This window comes from Miscanthus floridulus, chromosome 8 (assembly GCF_019320115.1).
Source record: "Miscanthus floridulus cultivar M001 chromosome 8, ASM1932011v1, whole genome shotgun sequence".
NCBI lineage: Eukaryota > Viridiplantae > Streptophyta > Magnoliopsida > Poales > Poaceae > Miscanthus > Miscanthus floridulus.
The window spans coordinates 162,496,639-162,522,863 of record NC_089587.1 but is presented as its reverse complement, the minus strand read 5'-3'; the positions used below and the strand labels follow the sequence as shown (position 1 = coordinate 162,522,863).

Genomic DNA, 26,225 nt, shown 5'->3' with positions numbered 1-26,225 from the left:
CGCCGGCGTGGTGCTCATTGTTGCAGATGATGGTGCTTTCGAAGATCCGGTGGAGCGGTGGGACGTCACCGATGGAGAGCATGGCACGGCGGCCATAGTAGGCGAACTGGTCCGTATACATGCCCAGACGTCGTCGATGGAGAGCTTGGCGCGACGACCGCAGTAGTACTCGTAGTAAAGCTAAGCAGAGACTGTAATCGAATAAGTTTGGGGGAGCCACCGAGTGAACAGTCCTTTGAATTTTAGGAGAACACGAGTCCTTTGTGTGATGAAATCACTTTGTAAGTGGTGAATTTGTGCAAAAATGAACAAGTTTTCATGTTTTGTTATGGCAAACAGTAACAGTTTTTCAGTTTCCTATTTTGTGAAGAGGTTTCGATGCCCTCCCATGGCCTAAGTTGCAAAAAACTAGGAAGGTGGGTGAATTAGTTCTGATTATGCTGGTGACCAAAGAGGTTGTAGCTGCTGGGGCGTGGGTCTCCCGTAGTCCTACCAGTTGTACTCAGAATTTGTTCCCAAAATCTTAGTTTTTAGGACTTGAGGAGAACCGAAAAACTTAGATAGAGTTTGCAAAGATAACCACAGGAAGTGTTTGCACAATGTACTTGTATTATTTGTATCAGCCCATGAGTGAGGTCCGGCCCCTCACGATTTGCAGGGGTCGGATGTCACTAAAGATCAGGGATTTGTAAAGACAAAAACTAATAAGAAGGAACATGAGTTTATTAAGGGTAAAAATGACGTAGCTGTTCAATGTTCCAGGCGTTGGTGAAGACCTCACCGTTGATGGTTTTCAACTTGAAGGCGCCTGGGCAGAGTACTTCCGCGACGACGTACGGCCCCTCCCATTTGGACTTAACTATGATGTCATCAACGTAGTCCTCAACGGTCCGCCCGATGAGGTCCCCGAAGCATTTGAGCATACAGCGCTAGTATGTCGCCCCTACGTTCTTCAGACCGAATGGCATGGAAATGTAGCAGAACGATCCGAAGGGGGTGATAAATATGTCGCGAGCTAGTCGGACTCTTCCATCACAATCTGGTGGTAGCCGGAGTATGCGTCAAGGAAGCAGAGGGTTTCGCACCCTGAGGTGGAATCGACTATTTGGTCTATGCGTGGCAAAGGAAACGGGTCCTTTGGGCATGCCTTGTTGAGGCCCGTGTAATTAACACACATCCTCCATTTCTTGCTCTTCTTTCGCACAAGAACAGGATTTGCTAACCACTCTGGGTGGTGTACTTCCCTGATGAACCCAGCAGCCAACAATTTTGCTATCTCTTCACCGATGGCCCTACGTTTTTCCTCATTGAAGCGACGTAGGCGTTGCTTCACTGGCTTGGAGCTTGGGTGGATTTTCAAGGTATGCTCGGCGACCTCCCTCGGGATGCCTGGCATATCCGAGGGTTTCCATGCAAAGATGTCTTTGTTATCATGGAGGAAGTCGACGAGCACGCTTTCCTATTCAGAGGAGAGCGCGTTTCTGATGTGGACTTTTTTTGCCCTCGGAGCTGCTGGGATCCACGAGGACCTCCTTGGACCCTTCCATCGATTTGAATGATCTGGACAACCTCTTTGCGTCGGGCGCTTCTTCAACGGCCTCCTCCCTAAGGGCAGCGAGCTCTTTGGAGGCGACGACTGCTGTGGCGTGGCCACAGCATTCAACTTCGCACTCGTAAGCGCGACGGAAGGAGGTGCCAACGGTGATGACCCCGTGGGGGCCTGGCATCTTTAGCTTGAGGTATGTGTAGTTGGGGACAGCCATGAACTTCGCGTAGCATGGACGTTCGAGGATGGCGTGGAAAGTTCCGGGGAACCCTACCACATCGAAGGTGAGGGTCTCAGTCCTATAATTTGACTGATCCCCAAAAGTGACGGGCAGATCAATCTGCCCTAGCGGTACGGCCTGTCTGCCAGGTACGACACTATGGAAAGGCGCTCAGATGGGGCGGAGGTTCGTTTGGTCGACGCCCATCTCGTCGAGCGTCTTGGCGTACATGATGTTGAGGGCGCTGCGTCCGTCCATCAGTACTTTCATGAGTCGCTTTGGGCCGACGATTGGATCGACAACAAGCGGGTACCTTCATGGGTGTGGGATGGCATCCGGATGGTCGGTTCGGTCGAAGGTTATGGTAGATTCTGACCACCGGAGGAAGGCAAGCGTGGCCAGTCCAGCCGTATAGACCTCGCGACGCGTGACCTTCTAGTGGCGCTTAGAGTCGTAGGCTGCTGATCCTCCTAAGATCATGAGGGTGCCATTTGGCATTGGGAAGGCATTGTCCTTCTCCTCTGTGTCATCTATGGTGGGGGCAGGTTCCTTCCCCTGCTCCCCTTTGTTGAGGCCCTCGAACAAGTATTTGTGCATGAGGCCGCAATCCTTGTATAGATGCTTGGCTGGGAAAGCATGGTTTGGGCATGGCCCCTCGAGCATTTTCTCAAAGTGGTTCGGAGCGCCCTCCGCGGGCTTCTAGCCACCCTTGCGGTCGACAGTGGCCACGAGTGAGTTGTCGCGCCGTTGCTACTTGTTTTTTCTTTTGGCGAGATGGTTGGAGGCACCTTCGTTGGCATCCTCGTCCCACCTCGCCTTGCCGTCAGAGCGGTCGAAGATGGCTCCGACCGCCTCCTCTCCTGAGGCGTGGCTGGTGGCGATGTCCAGGAGCTCCTTGGTGGTCCGCGGGCCCCTACGCCCCAGCTTGTGAACCAAAGACTCGCAGGTTGTCCCGGATAGGAAGGCTCCTATCATGTCGGCGTCGGTGATGTTAGGGAGCTCGTTGCACTGCCGGGAGAAGCGCCGGATGTACCTGCGGAGGGTTTCATCGGCCTTCTGGCGGCTGTTCTTGAGGTCCCATGGGTTTCCGGGGCATTTGTACTGTAACACCTTGGGTGTTAGCCTTGCATAACTTGACTTGCATAACATGAGCATGAGCATCAAGCATTCATAAACAAGCATTTACAATTGAAACATTGGATTGAAACATCTGCAACATTTACTTGTTATCGCATGTTTCTTTGAACATATGCAACTTTTCTCATTATTTCATGTCTCTATGTGTATATGCATATGATCATGAGTGTATACATGTAGATGGTTGATATGAGTCACAAAAATATATTGGCAATACTTAAGTTAGCCAATGGAACATAGTTCATGAATGTCATTTCCCATGATCAAGCCTTAAGTCAGGTTTCATGTGATTACACTAAATAGCTCTATGAGTGACTAATACATGAAATGATTGAATAACCTTGCAAATTGCTTAAACATGTTTAGAGTATCATTATGAACAACTTTGATATTCATGGTTAGGGGTAATTAGGTCATTAAGCCATGATTTGAAGTGTATCATCATTTAAATGTGACATGTTTGACCAAATTTGAACTAGGTGTTAGAGACCTTGCATGGAGGAGATCACTAAAGCAAAGTTGTAGTATTTGACATAAGGAACAACTTTTATTTTTGGGTCATTGACTGATTTAGCTTCTAACATGCTTAGATTGGTCTCACAAGACTCAGCAAAATCAACATTTCAACACTTAACAAATTTTTTTTCTAAGTCATATCGACTGACAGACTGACAAGCCTACTTTGGGGGTGATTTTACTCAGTCTCGGTTGCGATTTAGCATGAGTTCACTAAAAGAGATTAGTAGCTGGTACATAGGTTTACCATTTTGGTTTAGAGTGTTTGCACGTTAGAGCCACGAATTAGCAGATAAATCAACATGAAAACTCACTGTCAGGCTAGTATCGGGGTTAACTGACGAACTGAACGCCGGTTCAGTGGCCGACACCGAGCAGAGTCCGAGCGCCGCGTGGACGTCGTGGCTGGCCGCACGTCGCCGGCGCCCTGCCCCACACGGAAGAGCTAGGCCAGAGCGTGCCTTCACCTCTCCAGCACCCGCCCGCACTCAGCCGCGCCCCCATTTCGCATTGCCGGCTCTCCTTCGTCGCTCGCAGCGCCCGCAGCAGCAATGCCGCTCACCGCCACCGTCGTTGCCAGCCACCGACTTGTCTGGTCGCTTCTCCATCACCGTAATCCCTCCACCGTCTCCCTAGCACCCCATTGCTTCTCCCAGTGCCCGCTATCGGTGCTCGGTAAGCTCTAGCCCTGTGCAAATCCTCGCCGGAGCTCTGCCGCTAGCCCCGTCACCGTGGCCAGAGCGCCACCGTCCACCTCTCCAGGCGTTAGCTAGCGCGTTGAGTTCGCCTTGTGTAGTATATGCTCGTCCGAGCTTGAGCTTGCTTCACCGTGGCCTCCTCCGACATGCCGTCGTCGTTCCACCCCGCCATGCCGCCATAGTAGCCGCCGTAGCCGCTAGCTCCGACGAGAAGGCCACCCACGTAGCTCAATCGATGCGCCAGGTCACGTAGATCATCGTGTGATGATGTCACCACCGGCAAGTTCGCCATCGGTGAGCTTTGGCCACGCCACCGTAGCGCAGCATAGCTGCCCTATTTCGAGTCGATGACATGTGGGGTCCCCTGACTGATGGGTCCCACCGGTCAGCGACTCTGTATTTGAAAGCTAGGTCATTTGATTCTAGATTTTGAATTGTTTTGTGATTTTTATATCTCCAGTTTGCTAGCTTCAAAAATTGTGTAATAAATTGTGTAGTGTTCCTTAGTAAGTTTAGTATTTAGGAAAAATATATTCTTGACATTTACAATAGAAATTTTGGGAGATTTAAATAGAGATTTGAAATATGTTTTTGAATGCATGCAAATTTGTTTATTTTATATCTAGAGTTCCTGTGCTCCAAAAATTATGAAATTTTTTTGGTAAGCTATTCTTGTCATGTATGAACTCTGGTAAAAATTTGAGGATCAGTACATGTGTAGATTTGTTGTTATAGATTTTTCTTTTATAAATAGTGAATCCTTGTATGAATTTTTATAAATTATTTATGAATCCAAAATTCATGAAATTTGTTGGGGGTAATCCTAGTACCATAAGGATGCTAAGAAAAATAGGAAATCTGTTGCTTGACACTTTTCACTAGAGTTTTCTATTTATGCTACTTTAGGCCTTTCTGTCTTATCATTTTTGTATAGAGTGTTTTATTGAATAAAATGGCATGAAACTTTTACAGTAGTCCTTTGATAGCATTAGTAAGGCACTGTAAATTTTTAAGAATTTATGATGCACATTTGGTATATGTTTATTATTTAACCTAAATATCTAAATAAAATAATAAAGGCATACAAAGAAATAGTTTGGGCTTCACCATTATATTGTCTTGAATGTATTTGGTATGCTTAAACTGATGATAGGCTTTATGTTGTCAAATTTTGAGTGATTACATGAAGTAGAAGTATCGTTGCTTTAAAATGCAAATTTAATAGGACTCCAGACAGATTCTGTAGTTTGATAAGTTGCATGATAGGGACGATGTTTGCTGTAAAAATGGTTAATAACAAAGTTGTAGATAATTTGATAAGCTTTCCAGAAAGTCTAGGATCATTGCATTTGGATTAGTAGAACTCCAGTTATGAGTGAAACAAGTAGCTGTTGTTTTGTGATATAGTAGATGCATGGTGGAAGTAGTTAATTGAATAATCGAGAAGAGATATGCACCTACTCAATAAACATGATGCACTTGTTAACATATGCATTCGCAATATCTTATGCTATATTCATGCATCTAGGATTAGAGGAAGAGATAACATTGCTGGAATTCGACGAAGTAGAGGAAGGGGACCAACAGGAGAATCCTCAAGCCGCTGCTCCCGAAGGCGTGGAGCAGAATCCTGAAGAGCTTCCGGAGTGTCCTGACCACCGCCCTACTTCCTTTCTGTGAGGCAAGCCCCAGAGCATTCTAAGTCTCCCAGTATTTTACAAATGATTACTTAAGTACTTATGATTGATGCATTAGGTTATAAGAGTTGAATGGAACCACTTGGTGCATATACATTCCTTGTCCTGATATTACACCTTTAACCGGTATAGGTCCAGGATCGAATATATGCTTAGCCATGCTTAGACCGGTAGAAGTCGGGTGATGTCCTATCACCTATGAGATATAGGTGGATATCGGAGCACGGTTGGCTATATTTGCTATCGTGGAATAGAACCATGGGGTAAAAGAAAATCAAGATCGGACGAGATGTCGATAGAGAAGCAACAAGACATGGAGGTCTTGGGTGTGGATCTATCCCCGTCTGTGTTGATTAAGGACCATACCGTTGTTGGTGCTTCTGACAAGATTGAACGCATACCTCTCACTTAGCTAGCCGGATAACTCGTTCCGACCGTGAAGCCGAGTAATTCAACTCAGGCCGGGACCTGTTTTGTTGTGCGCTCCTTCTGAGGAACGATCAGACTGAGCCCAAGGGCAGGCTAGGCCTGAACGTCCTGGCATCTGGTGTTCCAGATTGTGTGGCACAGTACGGACCCGCGAAATGTAGACTTGAGTTGTACCAAAGGTGACCTAAGGCTGCCTTCGCGCGGTTGCCTAGGTTTGTGTTAGGAATAAATTCCCAGCTGGTTGAAATCGATTCGAATCGCCATCTCTCCCGGATAGTGAGAAACTTGGCTAGTCCCAACATCGTAGTAACTGTGTTATGGAACATGATGGTTTGGATGAATATAGAATTACAATACCTGCTATGGTTACTATTGTATGCTTTTAAATGATATACCACATGTTTGGCACAGGATAGTTGCTAATCTAGAAATGTATAGTTATAATTAACTTGATAAATGAATCATAATTGTACAATGAGTCAATTGCTTTTATGCAAAATGTTGTCAAGTTATCTCCACTTATACAGCCTTGCATAATCCTTGGAGTCATTCTATTTCTGGTTTACGACGGGTAAGTCTAGCTGAGTACTTTCTCGTACTCAGGGTTTTATTTTCCCATTGTTGCAGATGGCACTGTGTATCATGGTTATTGCAAGAGTTGCTTCTATCCCACCGTGGATGAGGAGTAAGCCTTGGGCAGGCTTCTTTATTAATCCCTCTCTTTGCTTTTGTGGACCGTGAACCTACTTGGCACTGTATCAAACTATGTTGGAAACTTTATTTTCAAACTTAATTGCTTCCGCTTTATCTATCAAACTCGGTTTGTAATAACTTTTATTCGTACTCTGATGATGAAATGTATCTGTGAACTTTATGTAATATGTGGCATGTATGTTGAATCATGTACGATCTTAGTTGTTGTAAATCGTTTATCGAGACCCGTAGTGGTACTCGACGGACTACCGGGTTTATATGGGTTCAAGTATGACAGTGCGACCGCTTGTGGGCTGCCATTGTACTTGTACTCTTATAAATTGGTCGGTTCTGCGACATGTACATGCCCTGGAAGTTGCCCACGAAGATCTTCGTCAGATCCGCCCAACTTTGAATGGCGTTGGACGGTAGGTGCTCCAACCACGCTCGTGCTGAATCGGCCAAGAATAGTGGGAGATTGTGAATAATGAAATCATCATCACTCGCACCACCGGCTTGACATGCAAACCGATAGTCTTCGAGCCAAAGCCTAGGGTTTGTTTCCCTAGAATATTTAGGGATGTTGGTTGGCGGTCGGTACCTTAGTGGGAAAGCAGCGTTGAGGATATGTCGGCCAAAGGCCTGAGGGCCTGGCAGGCCAGGGCTTGGGCTCCAGTCCTCACCGCTGTCATAGCATCCGCCACATTGAGGATGGTAGCCGCAGTGGGCTCCCTCCCCTACATCGCCGTGGGTGCACCTATGAGCGTCGATGGTGCTGCGCACATCGCGGTCGTGGTCGAGACGTTGATGTACCAGGACGGCGGTGTGCTGCCTACCGCCTAGTGGTGTCTGGTGAATGGATGCATCCTTGGTGGGGCGCACTGAGGGCGTGCACTGGCTGGCGTTGGGCTCGCGTTGTCGAGACAACGAGCTTTCTGCCTGCTGCGCCACCGCATGCTCGAGCAACGTGCGAATTTCTCGGCGGGCCCGGCAATCCTCGGACGTCGTGGCCTTCGGAAGGCTGTGTAGCAAGGCCATCATAGTAGCGATGTTTTGGCTTGCCTGAGCGAAGTGAGGGAGGGTCCCGTCATCGGTGAGGATCCTCTGGTGTACCGTGCGGGTCGTGGCACGTGCGCGCCCACCGTTTTCGCGGTGTTCGATCTCGCGATTAATGTCCATGTACTCTCGGACGAGCCCTTGTCTGGCCTCATCGATCTCTAGCTTGTGGGCTCTCAGCTGCTCCATCCTCAAGTGAGATGGGGCCACTGCCTCCCCCCTGGACCTACCGTTAGGGTTGCTTGTCGGGGTAGCCTCTTCCTCGGAGACGCTTTCGACGCGCCCCTCAAGGGTTTGCACCATGAAGCATTCCTAGGAAGGGTGATGGCTCCCCTACTGGAGTTAGAGCTGGAGGAGGATCCTAGCTCCTCCGTGAGGAGCTTGTGGAGAGTCTCCGTATCATGTTCAATTGTCCCCACGAACTCGCTGTCCATGGGCGGCTGATCCATACGTAGCGCAAGAAGGTGGCCAGCGGTCACCGCGGCGTTGCGGAGACCAAACGGAGATGCTGTCGGGGTGCTCTATACGTGGTGTTTCGGAGAGAGGGTGATGTAGCGCGGGGCCTCCCTAGATAACTGGATCCAAGGGAGTCGCCGGGCTAGCCCTCAAGCCTCCGATGGCTGAAGCCGACGGAAGGGAGAGACTGGACGGCCGTGTGGGCCAGCGCCAGCTTTCCTCCCAGTGTGATGATGAAATCTAGGTCACCGAAACACACATGTGCGCCCGGGACCTAGCTGATTGCGTGGTTGGCCATCCGAGGCCTGATTTGGAATGCGCAAAGTCCCTCACCTGGCGCGCCAACTGTTGGTGTTTCGTATAAGCACCGGCAAGTAAATTTATAGTGATGCACGTTAGGCCCGGATGGTGCGCTAAAGGACACAAGATTTATACTGGTTCGGGCTGAATGTCCCTACATCCAGTCTATTGCTGCTCGTGTTATTAGCACCGAAAATAGTTCATAGTAGGAGGTACAAATGATCGAGAGAGGGACTGGTCCCAAGTCTCTAATGGAAGGGTCGAAAGGATGCCAAGAGCTTGGTAGCACCATCCCTTGGGTGAGGCAAAGCTGGCCCTTATCCCTTGGGTGAGACCGAGCCCAGCCCTTGGGGGTCGGGTGAGGCAGAGTCTAGCCCTTAGCCCTCGGGTGAGGCAGAGCTGGCCCTTATCCCTCGGGTGAGACCGAGCCCAGCCCTGGGGGGTCGGGCGAGGCAGAGTCTAGCCCTTAGCCCTCGGGCGAGGCGGAGCTAGCCCAAGGACATCGGATGAGGCGGAGTCTAGCCCTTAGCCCTCGGGCGAGGCGGAGCTGGCCCAAGGGCGTCAGGCGAGGTGGAACCAAACTCCCGTTATTCGGGCAAGGAAAGCAGCGGCGTCCTTGTCTATCTAGGAGTTTTTAACATTCGATGGTTATTGGTTCCACCTCCTGGGGTACCCTGGTGTTAGGTCCCCAACAGATAGATATATAATGCAACAATTGGTTCCAACCAATTCCTATACTTAATGCATCATCAACAATAAAAGATACTCAAGATATTTATAAAAACATGGGAGACTTATAATGCTTTAGGGCTTTCCTTTTAGGAAAGAGGATGGACGGTGGTCAGTGCACTCATGCAACTCCTCCTCAATGGTTGCATCATCGGTTGCCTGAATCTCGGGCTCCTCCTGGCTCGCTCCCTTGAACTCTAGAAGCGTCACTCCCTCTGGCACACCTATTGCATGTATGCACAAGATAAATATCATGGATGCACATGAATGAAGTTAGGGATGCTCGGGGAATGCATATGCTTACTACAGTACACATATTCTAACTTAAGCTCTATTCAAATCACTTTAACTTACCAAGTTTAGACAACCTAATATATAATTGCTCATCTTCAGTTAAGGACCTAGCACCTGCACCTAACCATTTTCTCAAGTTAGCCTAGCACCTAAACAATCAACAAGAACAATGCTACAAAGTATTCACACCATCATTCATAATTTTTGGAGCACTAGAACTCTAGATACGAGCTAAACAAGTTTGCATTCATTTAAAAACACATTTTAAGTTGCAATTTAATTATTCTAGAAACTTTACTACAAGTGCTCATGTTATATTTTTTTTTCCTAAATACTACACTTCACCAAGATCCTAACAAAATTGGAACCACCCAATTTGGATCTACCAAACTCTAGTTATGAATTTTACAAAATAGCATAAAAATCTGCATTTAAATCACCAAAACCTAAATATGGGTCACTGACGCGCGGGACCCGTGGGGTCAACGGCCCCACTGGCCAGAGGGAGCAGAGCAGAGGAGTGGTGGTTGACCCGCGCTTGCTCACCGGTGGTGAGGACTCCGGCGAGGCCAAGGGCATCGACTGCTCGCCTCGATGAGTCGCACCCTAACTATGCCCTCCCCTCAACCGCTACCGAGCTCTAGCTAGGACGGCGGCGTGCATGGTGGACGGTGGAGGGGATCCAATGGTGCTCCAGTGAGGTCCGGCCATGTAGGGCGTAGCTAAACTTGGTACGAGCTTCTAGGGCTCGTGGGGAAACTGAGGGAAGGCAGAAAAGGGAGTGAGAGGGCTCCGGTGGTGGTCGACCACGGTGAGCTCCAACTCCGGCGAGCCTCAAACGGCGGCAGGAACGACAATGCGGCCACACCAGAGGTCGGGTGGCTGCATGGAGATGGTGACGTGATAGAGGAGCTCAAGGCAGAGTTATGGGCGAGATGGAGCGAGGCGAGACGCGGCGGCAATGGCGCTCCACCGCGGGGAAGAAGAAATGCGGCCTCTACCTTGACTCTCCGTCTCAACGGTGAGGTGGACGAGCAAAAGGGGACTATGGTGGAGTTGTGGGCTAGCTAGAGTGAGCAATGACACGACGGCGAGGGTGCACGGTTGGGCAGAGCAATGGCGACGGTGGCGGCTCTGCTTTCTCGGTGCCTCAGACGCGCGCGAGAGGGAGAGAGCGAATGAGAGCGAGTGGGAGGGCAGACGGACTCGGCCTCCTTGCGGTCGACAGCGGACAGCGGTGCCAGGCTGGCCACGGCGCGTGGTGGCCACATGGCGGCAGCGGCCTATGGCCGGTCGGCCACTGTGCCGGTCTGAATTTCCGATTCAGTGTTCATTGGTGCCGACTGACAAAGCAAGTTCCTCACTCCATATCTCCTAAACCGTGATGATCTAGCTCATGGCGTAGTTGACAAAGTTGGAGATCTAAGTGAGGACTACAACTTTGCCAATTGTATCTTGAGCTGGTTCAGCCTAGTTAGGGAGATACAAGGCTCCAAACATCAATACTTGAAACTGAAAATCAGTTCTCAGACTTAGAAAATTTCTAAGTCTCCAAATAGCCCCCAAAACTGACTTGTGGGCCCTTTTTGAGCATGTTCTGCACATTTTCATGAGATGGTCATAAAATAACTTTTGTTTCTTATAAAATTTCCAACAACGTTTCTTAAGGGTGCACAGCCATACAAATACTCTAAGCTATACTTTTTAAATAGTCAAACAAAAGAGCTCTAAGGGTCAACACAAGTCAAACTATTACTTGAAAGCATAATTAGGCAATATGGTCAACATGAACATTGTTCCTAATGACATTCTAAGTGTAGCTAAGTTGTTTAAGAGGACATTTGACATACATTTACATAGACCACACATGAGCACACACAAATGCTAGCATAAAACCAAGCAATTCAAATAGAAACACACATGAAATGATAACATTCATCATGGTATGATTCTTATGAATGAGATGATGATGCACATGCTCATGTGATGCAAGCATTTTAGTGCAACCATAACACTGAGGTGTTACAATATCAATCTTAACAACATTGTTAGTAGCATCATGTGGCTCATTTGATAGAAATTCTTGAGCAATGACAAGATTATCATGATTAATCTTAAGAGTAGTATATTCTTTTTTTAGCTTGTTGTGTCTAGTGATGAGATCTTTGTGCATCCCCTCAAGTTTATCATGTTTATCTTTAAGCTCTTTCTTAGAAGATTTGAGCTCCTTGAGTTTGGATGATATAGCATCATTTGCTTCTCTAAGGTCAACACTAGCCTTTTCGGCTATATCACATTTTGCTAAAAGTGAATCATTCTTAACCTCTAGTTTTCATTCTTAGCTCTACTCTTTCTAATGATCTTAGTATATTGATTTAGCAATTTAACAAGATCATCATAAGAAGGTGATTCATATTCATATTCATCATCATCACTATCGCTATCATCATTGCTAGCATGTTCATCACCACTACTATCATCATTTGATACCTTGCGATCACCCTTGGCCATAAGGCATAGATGTGTAGGGGATGATGGTGGTGGTCGTGGTGAAGATGATGAAGAGTCAATAACAATGGTGGCTACCTTCTCGTTGTCACTATCATCATCGGATGAGCCACAAGATGAATCAATGTCCGTGAGCCAATCACCGACGATGTATGCCTTTCCACTTTTCTTCTTCCTATGGAAGTCCTTCTTCTTGCCATCTCTCTTCTTATATGGCTTGTTTTTCTTCTTCTCATCTTCTTCTTCATTGCTTGAGTCATCTTTTTTGCCCTTGTACTTGTTCTTGTACTTATCTTTCTTGGGCTTTGTGTATTAATGTGCTAGATGACCAAGTTCTCCACAATTGTAGCAATCCATCTTGGAGATTGGCTTTCTTCTAGAGCTTGTGAAGAACTTCTTCTTCTTGCCATCGAACTTGATGCCACTCTTGTTGAGCTTCTTTAGCATCTTGGCAGTTCTTTTCACCATGAGAGCAAGGCTTGCATCATCAACTTCATCATCACTTGAGCTCTCATACTCAAGCCTTGCTTTGCCCTTTTCTTGGCTAGCTTTGAATGCTAAGTCTTTTTCTTTCTTCTTAGTAGAGGATGAGCCATCTTGTGGTGTGATGTGCATGTATAGCTCATGAGCATTGATCTTTCCTAAGATTTGTGTTGGTATAGCGGTGGAAAGATCACCTTGATGAAGCACGGTCACAATATACCCATATTTATCAATGGGGAGGACACTCAAGATCTTTCTTACAACATCAGATGGTTGCATTTGAGTGAGTCCAAGCCCATTGACTTCCTCTATAAGAACATTCAAACGTGAATATATTTCATTAGCACATTCTTTGGGAAGCATCTCAAAAGAGTTAAGCTTTTTCATGATAAGATGATAGCGTTCCTCACGCTCACTCTTTGTTCTCTCATGGAGCGCACAAACGTCCGACCATAGTGCATGGACGTCTTTGTGGTTCCTCAATCGGTTGAACACATCTTTGCAAAGGCCTCTAAAGATGGTGTTTCGAGCCTTTGCATTTCATTTTTTGTAATTCACCTCATCGCCTTGTAGGTGAGTAGCATCCCAAGGTTTTGGGAAGCCTTGTGAGGCGGCTCTAAGTATTCCAACATCTAGAACTTCTAAATGCGCCTCCATACGGATTTTCCAATATCCCCTCAAAGATAGGAGGAGGTCCATCCCCGTGAGACATCTTTCTCTAGGCGGTTAAGCCTAAATACGTGAGCACGAGTCTCTGATACAAATTGAAAGGATCAAGATACCCAAGAGGGGGGGGGTGAATTGGGCTAATTCTAAATTTCTTTGCAATAATTAAGTTCTATGGTTAGCCCAATTAACCCATTGTGCCTAGAAAGTGTATCTATTGATCTACCGCATAAAAGTTTAGCAACCTATGTTCCAATCCTACTCTAGCATAGCAATTATATGAATGTAAATGACGAGAATTGAATTGCTCAGAGTAAATGCTCAAAGTAAATAGAAAAGGAGGAACCCACTAGTCCTCGTTGGAGCACCCGCGCAAGGGTGTAACTCTCCCTTGATCCGCGCAAGGATCAAGTGCTCTCTACGGGTTGATTCTTCGACACTCCGTGGTGGTGAATCACCTACAACCGCTCACAACTTGAGTTGGGTCATCCATAAGCTCCGCCAGATGATCACCAAACTCCCAATCACCACCAAGCCATCTAGGTGATGGCGATCACCAAGAGTAACAAACACAAACTCTCACTTGACCACGACAAGCCTAATGAGAAGGGTGTATACACACTTTTCTACTCTTGATCTCACTAATGAGGGCTCTCTTTGGGATTCTCAGCTCTCAATCACCTCACTAGGACCTTGCTCTTCTTGGCACTCTCAAAGGTGTTTCTCAGCTGTTGGAATAAGCAAAAGTACCCCCACACACGAATGGATGAAGTATTTATAACCATGGCTGAAAAATGAACCGTTATGTGCCTCTGCGGGGTGACCAGACGCTCCGATCATGTTGACCGGACGCTCTGGTCAGTTCTCCTCGAACTCTAGTGTTTAAGACGTGACCGGACGCGTCCGGTCGTGATTTTCCCTCTCTGGAACCTTACTGGAGTCGACCGGACGCTGGAACTCAGCGTCCGGTCAACACTGACCGGACGCGTACGGTCGTGAGTTTCCCTCTCTAGAACCTTATTGTAGTCGACCGGACGCTAGGACTCAACGTCCGGTCACTTCACATCTCAGCGTCCGGTCGCACTAGATGATTTCACCTTGATCAAATGAACTGACTGAACTCTGCGCCAGCGTCCGGTCAACCCGGAGTCAGCGTCCGATCAGTATTTGATCATCCATTCACTTTCAACTCTCGATCATATGTGAATGAAGTTTGCTCCAATGGATCTAAGATCTTTTTATGAGCTACCTAGTGCTAGGTTTAGTAAGTGTGCACCACACCTAACTCACTAGACTCACCTAGGTCAAGCTACCCGTCCATACCCCCCTTAATAGTACGGCCAAAGGAAAAACAAAGTCCTAAACTACTCTAAGTGTCTCTTCCACTCCAATCGACACTTAGAACTAGTCCATCCTTAACCTTGTCATTCATCCTTTGAAAACCGAAAGGATTTCCATCGTAGGGGCATGACCACCATGATAGCCCAATCGATCTCCATTACCATGACCTAACTTAATTGGCTCTGCAAAACACGCGTTAGTCATAGTAATCACGTATTGTCATTAATCATCGAAACCCAACTATGGACCTAGATGCTTTCAGTTGGTTTGACCAACTAGTGAGATAGTTGTTAGTTAGGTATTTAGCTAACAATTAGCTAGACTATTAAACTAAACCCATTTAGATTTGAAGAAACTAATTATTAGCGGCTGGCTATTAGCTTTATGACCCAGACAGAATCTAAACCTTTTTCTTAGCAGCTACCGGTTTATTTTAGTCGATCTAAATAGAATAATCTCGATCCGTGCAAACCTGTGTGCTTATGTTCTGGCCAAAAAACTCAACTGTCCTCTGTTTAAAGTCACACACACACACAAAAAAAACTGTCCTCTGTTTATGGACTAGAGAGCCTCATATGCATGGGACGTACCACGGACATTTCCCGTGGATCTTATCGGTACCCAGGACCTGAGGGCCAGCCACTATTTCCATCTTGTCGGCAAAAGAAAGTTATTATTTTTTCCCTTTTTTTAGCAACAAAAGAAAGTTATTCTGGGTGTATCCCTTTCGCATAACAGCAACAAACGTGACGGCCAGAAATGTCACGGCCTCTCGGGCCGTAACGACATCAGCGCCAAGAATCCATCGCATCCTTCCAGACTGCCTTGCACAACCGTGAAAAAGAAGAATCCAATATCCATTACATTATATTCTCTTGTGACTGTTGTTGGACTACAACAGTGACGACAACGCTTCCAACATCGAGGGGATCTGCTCTAGATTCACGTACAACAGCAAACAGCCAGCCACTGCGCATCTCTATGCGACGACCAACAGCTACAAGACAAGGCATGTCTTCTTGCTCTGTATGAACTGAGCTGCTTTTGATTGCCCGTAATGACCGGCGCACAAGGGCTTTGTCTCAATTTCGTGTTGCAAAGCTAACGAGAAGTTTGGAGGCTCCAGGTGATCCAAACAAAACGATGCGTTTCTCCAGTTCGAGGCCGCCAAGTGCACCAACGGTTTCCGGCTGCAATCATCGCCATCGTAGCCTCTCTTGCCTGCAAAAGATTGGCAATCATCGCCACCGTGGCCTCTCTTGCCTACAAAAGATTGGCCGGTCAGAACCATTGTTAACCTGTGCAAGTGCTGACAAACACAAGCTAGCGTAGGCGTTCATGAAGATTCTGAGGTGGTCATGGTTAAAAACATTTGGATCACGGTTTGAAGCTAATACTGAATGTCTGAATGGTTGCAAAGGGATGTGCTGAGCAATTGCTGGGAACACTACCGTGGCTTGGTCAGTGGTTTGACCTACCGTGGCTTGTTCTTAGTCAGTGATGGGCCACCCCCTTCAGATTGCTCCTCATGCTTGATTCAGCCAGGTCTCCTGTGTGCGAACGGATCACCTGTAAACACACGATGCATCCCCAACCAATTTTAGTTTATGTTGGTATCCAAAAGCGAGGAAAAAGAAACTTTAGTAGCACTGAAGATGGATCAAGGATAAGCATCAGCTAATGCCGGCATCTACTAAAGAAAGAAGGCTCATGCACCAACCCAGCTTAGTATTCAAGATCATTGACAGAAGGCAAATGCCCAATAATGAAATATCTAACCTTTCTTTCTTCTTCGTTGCAGTTTGCAGAGCGCTTTGTCAACATATTTCTTCCTCCAACGGGATTACTTGATGATCTTGATTTCTGCACAACTTCAGTCTACAACAAAGTACAATTTAATCAGCTAGTAAATAGGACAAATAAACAAAACAAAATACTATGAACTGGCAGCATCCCTCGACATCCAAAAATAAACTCCTTCTCAAGAAGATCTAATCCAATCTGCTAATCAGTTTCAATCCCACCAATGTTTGCAAAAAGATATTGTGGACCACCACCTGGGTTCTCAAAGGTTTTACCTTGGACACCGGATTCGTCACATTTGAAATCTTAGGTGCCTTTGCAGCACGAGGGAGATTCTCGGAGCTGCTTCTGCAAAACAGTAGCTTAAGATTCAGATTCAGTGAATACCTATTAACAAACCACTCAGCAAATCGTAAACAGTTATACCTTGCACTTGGAGGTGCAGATCTGCGCACATATTCTCTCTTTGGGTATTTTTCATCTAATGCCACCGGTGTGTGCTTCCTGATCATCAGCTCTATCAGTAATGTTAGACTGTAAATGTATATATGCGTGTGTATATGGGCCTGGGCCTTGGTATAGCCGGCCGATCCTCTATTTGGTATAGCTCGGTTTGGTCCTGTTTCTATAAACCACGAGATCTCCTCTTCCCTATATATATATATGTACATAGGTCTCTCCAATCAATCAATCTATTATTCCACGCAATCCTTATTGCTTGGTATGGCTGATTGCAAGTCGTGTGCCACTCCAATTGATATCAACCCGAAGCTCTCTACCGATGGTGATCCTATTTCTGATGCTACAAATTACCGCAGTCTTGCTGGCGCATTGCAGTATCTCACCTTCACACGGCCTGATCTTGCTTATGCAGTACAGCAGGTGTGTCTACATATGCACGACCCGCGGGAACCTCACCTTGCAGCTCTGAAGCAGATTCTTCGCTATGTTCATGGTACTTTGGACTTGGGCATTTGGGCCTTCATATCCGTGCCTCCAGTCAGTCTGATCTTGTGATCTACTCAGATGCAGATTGGGCTGGTTGTCCTGACACTCGTAAGTCCACCTCAGGCTACGCTGTGTTCCTCAGTGACAACTTGGTCTCCTGGTCCTCCAAGCGCCAGAACACTGTCTCCCTCTCCAGTGCTGAAGCTGAGTACCGTGCTGTATCTAATACGGTTGCAGAGGCTTCCTGGTTGCGCCAGCTATTGTCCGAGCTACATACACCTCTGCGTCAAGCAACGTTGGTGTATTGTGACAACATCGGTACAGTTTACATGTCTTCCAACCCCATTCAGCATCAGCGTACCAATCATATTGAGATCGATCTTCACTTCGTCCGAGAACGAGTGGCTCTTGGTGCTGTCCGCGTCCTTCACATCCCGACGACGTCTCAGTTCGCCGATATCTTCACCAAAGGCTTGCCTTCTTATGTCTTCACGGAGTTTCGGTCCAGTCTCAACGTTCGCAAACACGACGCTGTGACTGCGGGAGGGTGTTAGACTGTAAATGTATATATGCGCGTGTATATGGGCCAGGGCCTTGGTATAGCCGGCCGGTCCTCTATTTGGTTAGAGAGATATGAGGAGATATCGATTTGGTCCTATTTCTATAAACCACGAGATCTCCTCTCCCCTACACGAGATCTCCTCTCCCCCCTCTCTCTCTCTCTCTCTATATATATATATATATATATATATATATATATATATATATATATATATATATATATATATATATATATATATATATATATACACACACACACACACACATACATAGGTCTCTCCAATCAATCAACCTATTATTCTACGCAATTCTTATTGCTTTCAAGTAACAATTCTGTAATATTTCCGGTCAATGTGAAACAGAGAGAATTAAAGACCTTTTATTCTGTGACACATTGTTTACGCTGGTAGGAACTGCTGATCTTTTCAATGTGACCTGCAAAATGATATTGACCTTGTTACAGATGTTTGAATCGACAAGTTTAGGGTCAGCAAACTTATCAGGATAAAAAAAAAGCATCAAGCAACTGAAGTTCTATTTCTCAATGGGAAAAATGCACTGGTGCACGCAACAGATTGGACAAAAAGTTCAACCATTTGAAGCTGATGGAGTTTTGTTGACGGGACAAAATTACCTGAGCAGTCCTGGAAGTTTTTGCACTAACTTGAGATGAACTGGGCACCACCAAGATCTTTGCAGGTGACTTCCCAGTTGCAGTACTGTTTCTAGAAGCAAGAGAAGCACTTGATCCTTTATTAACAAAAATTCCATGGGGTTTGGCATCTGAACCCTCACACCTTTAAGATATTTATGAGAAACTTGAGCAGCTAATTTAGAAGGTGCCAAGGCTCTACTGGTGTTCTGACACACACTGGATCTAGAAGACATTGCTAGTCTATCTTGATATGCAGATCTAGATGAAGTCATAGCTCTCTCAGGAGGTTGGTAAGAAGCTGATCTAGTAGAGGCCGCAGTTCTATCAGCATCCATCCTATCAGATAAAGCACGCAATTTCATCTCAACTCTCCTGTGGAATGGATCCTTCAAGTCTCGAGAGGGTCTGTTTTCTGAATTCCTTCTTAAATCTACCCTTGGGATGTTGATAACAGAAGTTGGCAGGTCCTGAGATAATGTAATAGACAGAGATGTATCAGATAAACAAAGTCCAAAACTTAAGTTTCCATGACATCGTATATCAATCAACACGGAGGGGCAAGTCTACAGCGTGAAATTTTTCTTTAGTATTATTCAGAAAGTTGCCAAGTTTGTTCACATTTATATATAGAACAGAGATATATTCTGGTAATTACACCCTCCCTGCTACATTAAGGATGGAACTTCAGAACTTGCTCAAAGCCACGATCTCTGCAAAAATCATGTATTTGAAGTAAATAAATACATACATGTGCTTTATCACTTTTATGATCCCTGCTAAAAGGTTTTTATTTTATCCATGTAGCTATGTACTAAATCAATATCCAAATCTTGCAATCTAGGTGAGATTCGCTCTATTAATGTATTTGTAGCAAATAAATGAGCACATAGATGTATAATATTTGTTATTTTGTCAGTGAATCTACATTCTACAAAGTAAATAATCATCCAAATCTTGAAGTATCTAGCCATGCAGCAACACAAATAATCCAAATCTTGAAGTATCTAGCCATGCAGCAACACCTTTATTAGAGCAACTCCAACAGTTTCCCATCCCTCCTCCCCATCCTTCATTTTTTGGCAAATTAAGAAAAAACAACCTCCAACAGTTTCCCATCCCTCCTCCCCATCTTTGGCAAGTTCGGAAAAACGTCTCCCCAGCGCGCATATATGCGCGCGGGATACGACTTCGCATCCGGGGCTCTTCGTTCGCTTAGCGGGGCTCTTCGTTCGCTTAGCGGGGCTCTTCGTTCGCTTAGCGGGTCTCTTCGTTTTGTTAACGGGTTTTTTTATTTTACCAAGTCAAAAATGCCAAACTCTTGGAGATGGATTGTTTTTTACTTGGCATATAATTTTGGGAGTTGGCAAATCACAAGATTTGCCAAGTAAAATTTGACAAACTCTTGGAGATGCTCTTATTGTGCGATTGTCATGAATTTTCTAAAATAGAATACCAATATCCCCACTACAGTGGAAATCAAGACAAAAAGTATTTTCACGACATTTGATATGAAGACATTACCTTTGATGCCTTTCTTGACCTATTAATAATAGGTACTACATTTTTGCTTGCCCCACTCTTCTCAGGATCAACTTTGAGATATTCTGATTGTAGACTTGCTAAGACAATCCTTGATCCAAGCTTTTGACCAGAGCTAGAACTCTCCTCCTCTTGAATGTTTGGCAAGCACGCTGTCTGAGAAAATAAAGGATTAAATGTCAAGTACCCGAGGTCATGAGCATCTTGGCATTTGCTCTCATCTGATGAGCCAACTTCAGTGGAAGGCTCAAAACTAGTAAAACTTGGAGCACAGGCTACTGGATCTTCAAACACAGCTGCAGGCAATTCATCTGCTTGGCTGCTATGGCCAAGACCAAGCGTACTGTCGTCGTTCTCCTCCATTGCGGCTCCAGTCTGGTGCAATCCCCCCTGAGCCTTGAGATGCCTCGCCCTCTTGTAATATTCTTCAAAGAACGCCTTCTTTTGTGCAACCAAACCAGGGGCTGTGAGCTTGCTTAGTTCCTCTTGGCGTCTGTTATGTTCAAACACTGACCTTTTTTTCCCATGACAAGGATTCTGCAGTAAATCTACCAAATGACACTGAACCATGATCTAGCACCATTTGCTGAACTGAAGAATCCTGAAAACCAGGCAAAAAGAAAAATGAGAATTCAGGACATTTGATTAACCAAAAGAGCTGAATGACAAAGAACAATACACGGAGCCATTATCTAGACTTGTAAGAAAACATAAGGAAAGTACAAAGCCTGGATCTAAGCAGCACCAGTCTGTCATATCAAAATATCTCGTGATCACATTTCACTTTTGGGAGCTACACAGGTCCAAGATTTCAGTGGACAGTTCTAAGAAATCACAAAGGAATGAATGATTAGGAAAGCAGAACGTAACCTGCGCATTGTGGTCGTTGTAAGGCAAATCTGAGTATGACCAGCCGTTGAATCGCAGCCCAACATCAGCAGCCATCGTTGCTTCTTCCTGCTGTTACCAGCTACCTAGCCAGCCTCAGCAGAGCAGGAATGTACAGATATCTGCAGCACCAAATTTACCATCACATGAGCACAGCATTGGGAACCACGGTGTCAGGATGAGCAAAACAAAAACCGCCAGATAAACAGGATGTCTGAAACCCAAATCTGCAAAATTTGCTTCTCAACCATAAATCCCTTGAAGCCCAAAACAATTCCAGAGCACATTGAGACAAAATCACTCGCGTGTCGCCAGCAGGGCCGCTAACGAGAGAATGAGACGGCAAATCAACATCCAGGAAACGCATTTAGCAACGGAACCCAAACCAGAGAAAGACACGTTTGGCAAGAACTGGGGCGCACACAGCGACCCTCCCAGTCATCCTAGTATCCTACCTCGAAGAGCATCCAATTCCAAGCCACCAAAGGGCCGCGCACGAACGCGCGCCCGCCAGCAAGAAACCCGGTGGCGTTGGCGAGGAGAAGGCGGGGGCTGCTCTAACGGCTCGGAGATGGACATGGTGGACTCTGGACTCCTCCAACGTTCGAATTAAAGGCGGCGCGGCTCGCCAAGTCGCCGGCGTGCGCTGGCGTACCGTTTTGACGCACTCGTGGGCCTCTTGGGCTTTGGGTTCCGGGATTGAAATTTGCCTGGGCTCTTGCTGCCCTCGTCGCCTCGTCGAGGATGTGGCCTCGGGCTGTGTGCGGGTGGCAAGGCCTCGTTGGTCTTTTTCACTGAATCAGCAGGGAAGTCCTCTACCTATCTTTTTTTCCTTTTCAATTAAATAAAAGAATGGACAGTACAGGTTCAGCAAAATTACAAGGCATCAAAGCCCAAATGAGAAAAAAGGGACTACACTATATAAAATTGTCTCTCCACAAATTAAGTAAGTTTTGTCTAGCTGGTTTGGCCTTTGTGCACACAAAGCCAAGTTCTTCTATGAATCTACTCTTCCATGTATTAAGATTAGCTTGCTCATTGTCAAAGATCACTCCATTTCTGACCAGCCAGATTGCCCAACAGGAGGTGATGATGACTTCCCTGAAGATGGAGCTTCCAAAGGCTTCCCTCGCTGCTATAACCATATCAAGTAGCTGTAGATTCATGTTCCAGCTGATGGGAATGGTGTTCCAGCAGGATATACTGAAGGGGCATTCAAAGAACAGATGAAAGAGTGTTTCTTCAGCACCTGTGGTGCAAAGAACACAGCTATAATCTTCAAGAAACATATTCTTCCTCCTCAAAAGGTTTCTTGTATTGAGCCTGTCTCTAAGAAGAAGCCAGAAGAAAAACTTATGTTTGCCCAAGTTACTTGAACCCCAAAGCCATGAGAATAGGGGGATGCTTCAGTGTACCCTTGTAATCTGATGTACGCTTTCTTGCTACTGTATCTTGTGGATCCCCAACAATAACTCCAAATGTCAGTGTGATTTTCATTGATATTTGAACCTTGTATATGATTTTCTATGCATATCAATTGATCAGCAGCTTGCTGTGAGAGAGGTAGACTGAAAACACGACTCATATCTTGTTCAATGAAGTACTGCAGTGAACATTTCTATTTTCTGGTGAAGGAGTACAGCTGTGGGTATAGGTCCTTAAGAACCTGGTCATGCCCTGTCCATGATTGTGTCTAGAATGAGATGGTGTCACCTTTGTTTGGCCTACAGCTTGCAATAGTCTGAAAATTGCCAAACAAACTGATGATCTCTTTCCACCAAAAGGATCCCACAGGGCTCCTGCTGTGGGGTGGGGTTTGATTGTTGGCATATAGCTTGGACCAAGTGAGCTGAACCCAGGGAACTTCACTTTTGTTATAGAACTTGTCTAGGAATTTTAGCAGTAGAGCATTATTTTGGCTTTTAATGTCTATGATACCTAGTCCTCCTTGATCCTTGGGTTTACATGCTGTCTCCCATGCTACTAGGCATGTCCCTTTTCTATTTATGCCTCCCTTGCTCCAAAGGCAATGTTTTCTATAGACATCAATTTGTTTGATAACTTGAGGAGGAATTTTTAGGCCGCACATGTAGAATGTGGGCAGGGCAGAGAAAACTGAATTAAAAAGAATAAGTCTCCCATGGTAGGATAGAAACTTGCTTACCCCAGATATCCTTTTCTCAATTCTATTTAGAAGTGGTGAGTATTCCTGAATGGTTGGTTTGGTAGTTCCTAGGGGTAAGCCTAACTATGTGAAAGGCATGGTATCAACTTTACAGCCAAATGTCCTGGCAAGATGAACAGCTCTATCTTCAGATATATTAATTGGAACCAGGAAGGATTTTTCAAAGTTCACATGTAGACCAATAGACAGCCTGTTCGCTTGCTTGTATACGATCGTGGATTATAAGCTGGAACAGTATTTTTCTCTCACACCAAACCAGCCAGCATTAAATAATCCACGATCATTTACGGCCTGCCGAACAGGCTGAGAGTCTGAAAAGGGCCTCGTTGGTCTAGGGTCTCTACTCTCAAGGGCTCTCCTCCTAGAGGATGGAGCATGTCGCGTGTGATTTGTTTCTTTGTGTTCTTCCTTCCATCGAAATTGTTTTGAAATTGCAACGGATACATGGAACCATTACGGGCTGCATCGGGTAGGCCTGGTCGCTGCAGCGAACCGATCAGGCTGAAAATTGTTTACGGACCGACCAAAGTCCTTTCAACCTCAAGTTTGTCGAGAAAAACATTTTTTTAACATCCCTAGCTTTTGAACTGAAATTGCTCCAGCGGTTTCAAATATCGCTTTTGTTCAATATATGTGGCACCACTCAACCGCCCTACATGATGCTACGCCAGCCGCGAGAAAGATAAATCGGCTATCTTGGTAGTTCAATTAGGTTTCTAATACACTTTACCAAAGAAGTTATAGAAATAAATTTTTAGAAAGTTACCTATGTTTTTGTGCAAAGGTTGTGTAATTAAAATAGACTCATGTCATATGCTTGCATTTTTTTTGACTTTATTGTATGAATATATGTGCTATTCTTTTTAATGATATATAATTGACATTGTTTTGTTAGTCGGATTTCTTTCGGCATAAGTCGCTGGTGGACCCTAACAAATTGCAAAATGCAAATGAAAATTATTAAGTGAAATCGTTTGTGGGCCCGCTTAGTATATGAACTAAAACTACCTCTAACGAGATGTTGGTGACACTTCACCAAGGAGGATGGGACGGTTCTCACAATTCTTTCACTTTTATTTTGTTGTGTTACCCAAATTTTGTCAAAGGTCCAATTATCCACAACCAAATAACCCACGTATTGTTCCAAAGTACTGAAGGTGGGGCTTCCACTTTTTTAGCATTACATAAGCTTGTCGACACTTCATGAAGAAATTGCTAGCATAGAAAAAGAGTCTTGGCCTCTTGGGTGTGGCAATTTTAATATCATATACTCCTTCCCTCCCTAAAAAGATGCAATTCTACTTGCCAAACAGTGAAACAATTTGAAGTTTGATCAAATTTATACAACAAACTACTAACATTTACGGTATTAAATAAGTACCATTACATAGTAAACCTAACTGGAGACATAAATATTGATATTTTTTCTATAAACTCGATCAAACTTAGAAAAGTTTGACTTATCTAGTCAAGTGGGCCTAAGACTCAGTAGCCTTAAATTTGAATTAAGGTCAGGGAGGCGTTAATATGCCTATGTAAGTTATTCCTACGAATGAGCCAATTCCTTTGTTTTCCACATATCTCTTATAATCCACCAAAGGCATCTCTTGGGCGCTTATTTCTTCAAATTTAGGGTCTGTTTGGATACGAAGGACTAATTGGTAAGGGAATACAATTACCTAAAGATATCACACTAATTGATAAGTCGTGCCATTTATAGGGATTGATCCTCAGCAAACCCTGGTGTCGGGGTTGTAACCCCGGGTTGTCTCAAGGTACCGATTAGTTGGCGGGCCACGTGGCCCACAACATATCAGCTACCAAAGGGCCGAACGACCGAGGCCCATTGAGCCAAGCGAACTAGGCCAGACGCCAAGGCCAGGGTCAGCCACAACCCCTTCCTTCTGTCTCAGCCGCATAACGAATAGAAGACTCACGACCTCCTCACCGCCACGACCCCTAGGAAGAACGGGGAACGGTCACACCTAGCCAAACCTACCCGCTCTGACAAGAGTAGGCACGCTGCACTGACCCCGCAAGGACCGAGGGGACAACGGTCACCTCGGTCTGGTCAGACGCCACCCCTACGCCATGCAGCACGGACAAGACAACACCGCCCAAGGCGGTGACGGCCGGTACAGAGCCCACCATCCAAATACGGCCCGACAAGATGCATGTATGAATCTACCCACCATGGGATGGGATCAACGATGAAGGCCTTGACTTAGAGGCCATCCAACCCAGCAGGAGCCACGGTCCCAACAATCGGGATCGTGGCCCTCAACTCCTCAAGCCAGCAAGGCGATCGATGATCCGGGGGCGGCTACCAACTCCTGTACGACGCCCCTAGAAACTAAGAGGCGATGATGAAGACCACGGCAAAGACCATGTCACACAAGATGGCTGGCGAACTACCACCGTGCCTACAGTGCCGCCACGGTCGGCTCAGTAGCACCACCATGCCGCGATGTGGCCACAAGACCATGATGACAACCATGCCCAGACGTGCTCCACAAGATGGCCTAGCTTACAAGACAAGTAAGCTAGGACCTCCCTTAGGCTCACGACCCTTCGGTCGGGAGAACCTCCTTCTTTGTATATGCCCTGGCCCCGAACTCTATATAAGGGCAGCTAGGACACTCATCTTGGGGATCCGAAACCATTCGATCCAACTCTCATTCACTCATTCCTACACTATAGAAGGGCTCCTGAAGCTTCCCTTCGGAGAGCCTATCTCCTAGCTCTAGATCTCCTACCTCTTCCACCATTCTTGCACCCCCATTATAAGAACTTTAGAGCATTCAAGCGAGGAACACGCACTCAATCATCTCTGAGACTGGATGTAGGGCTCCAGCCTAAACCAGTATAAATCCTCTT

The 26,225-nt window shown here is 45.8% G+C and overlaps 1 pseudogene; it reads right to left on the bottom strand.

The window, feature by feature from the left end:
* Positions 1-16,007: 16,007 nt before the first annotated feature.
* On the bottom strand, positions 16,008-22,064 carry LOC136477456 (protein WVD2-like 7; annotated as a pseudogene).
* Positions 22,065-26,225: the final 4,161 nt, after the last annotated feature.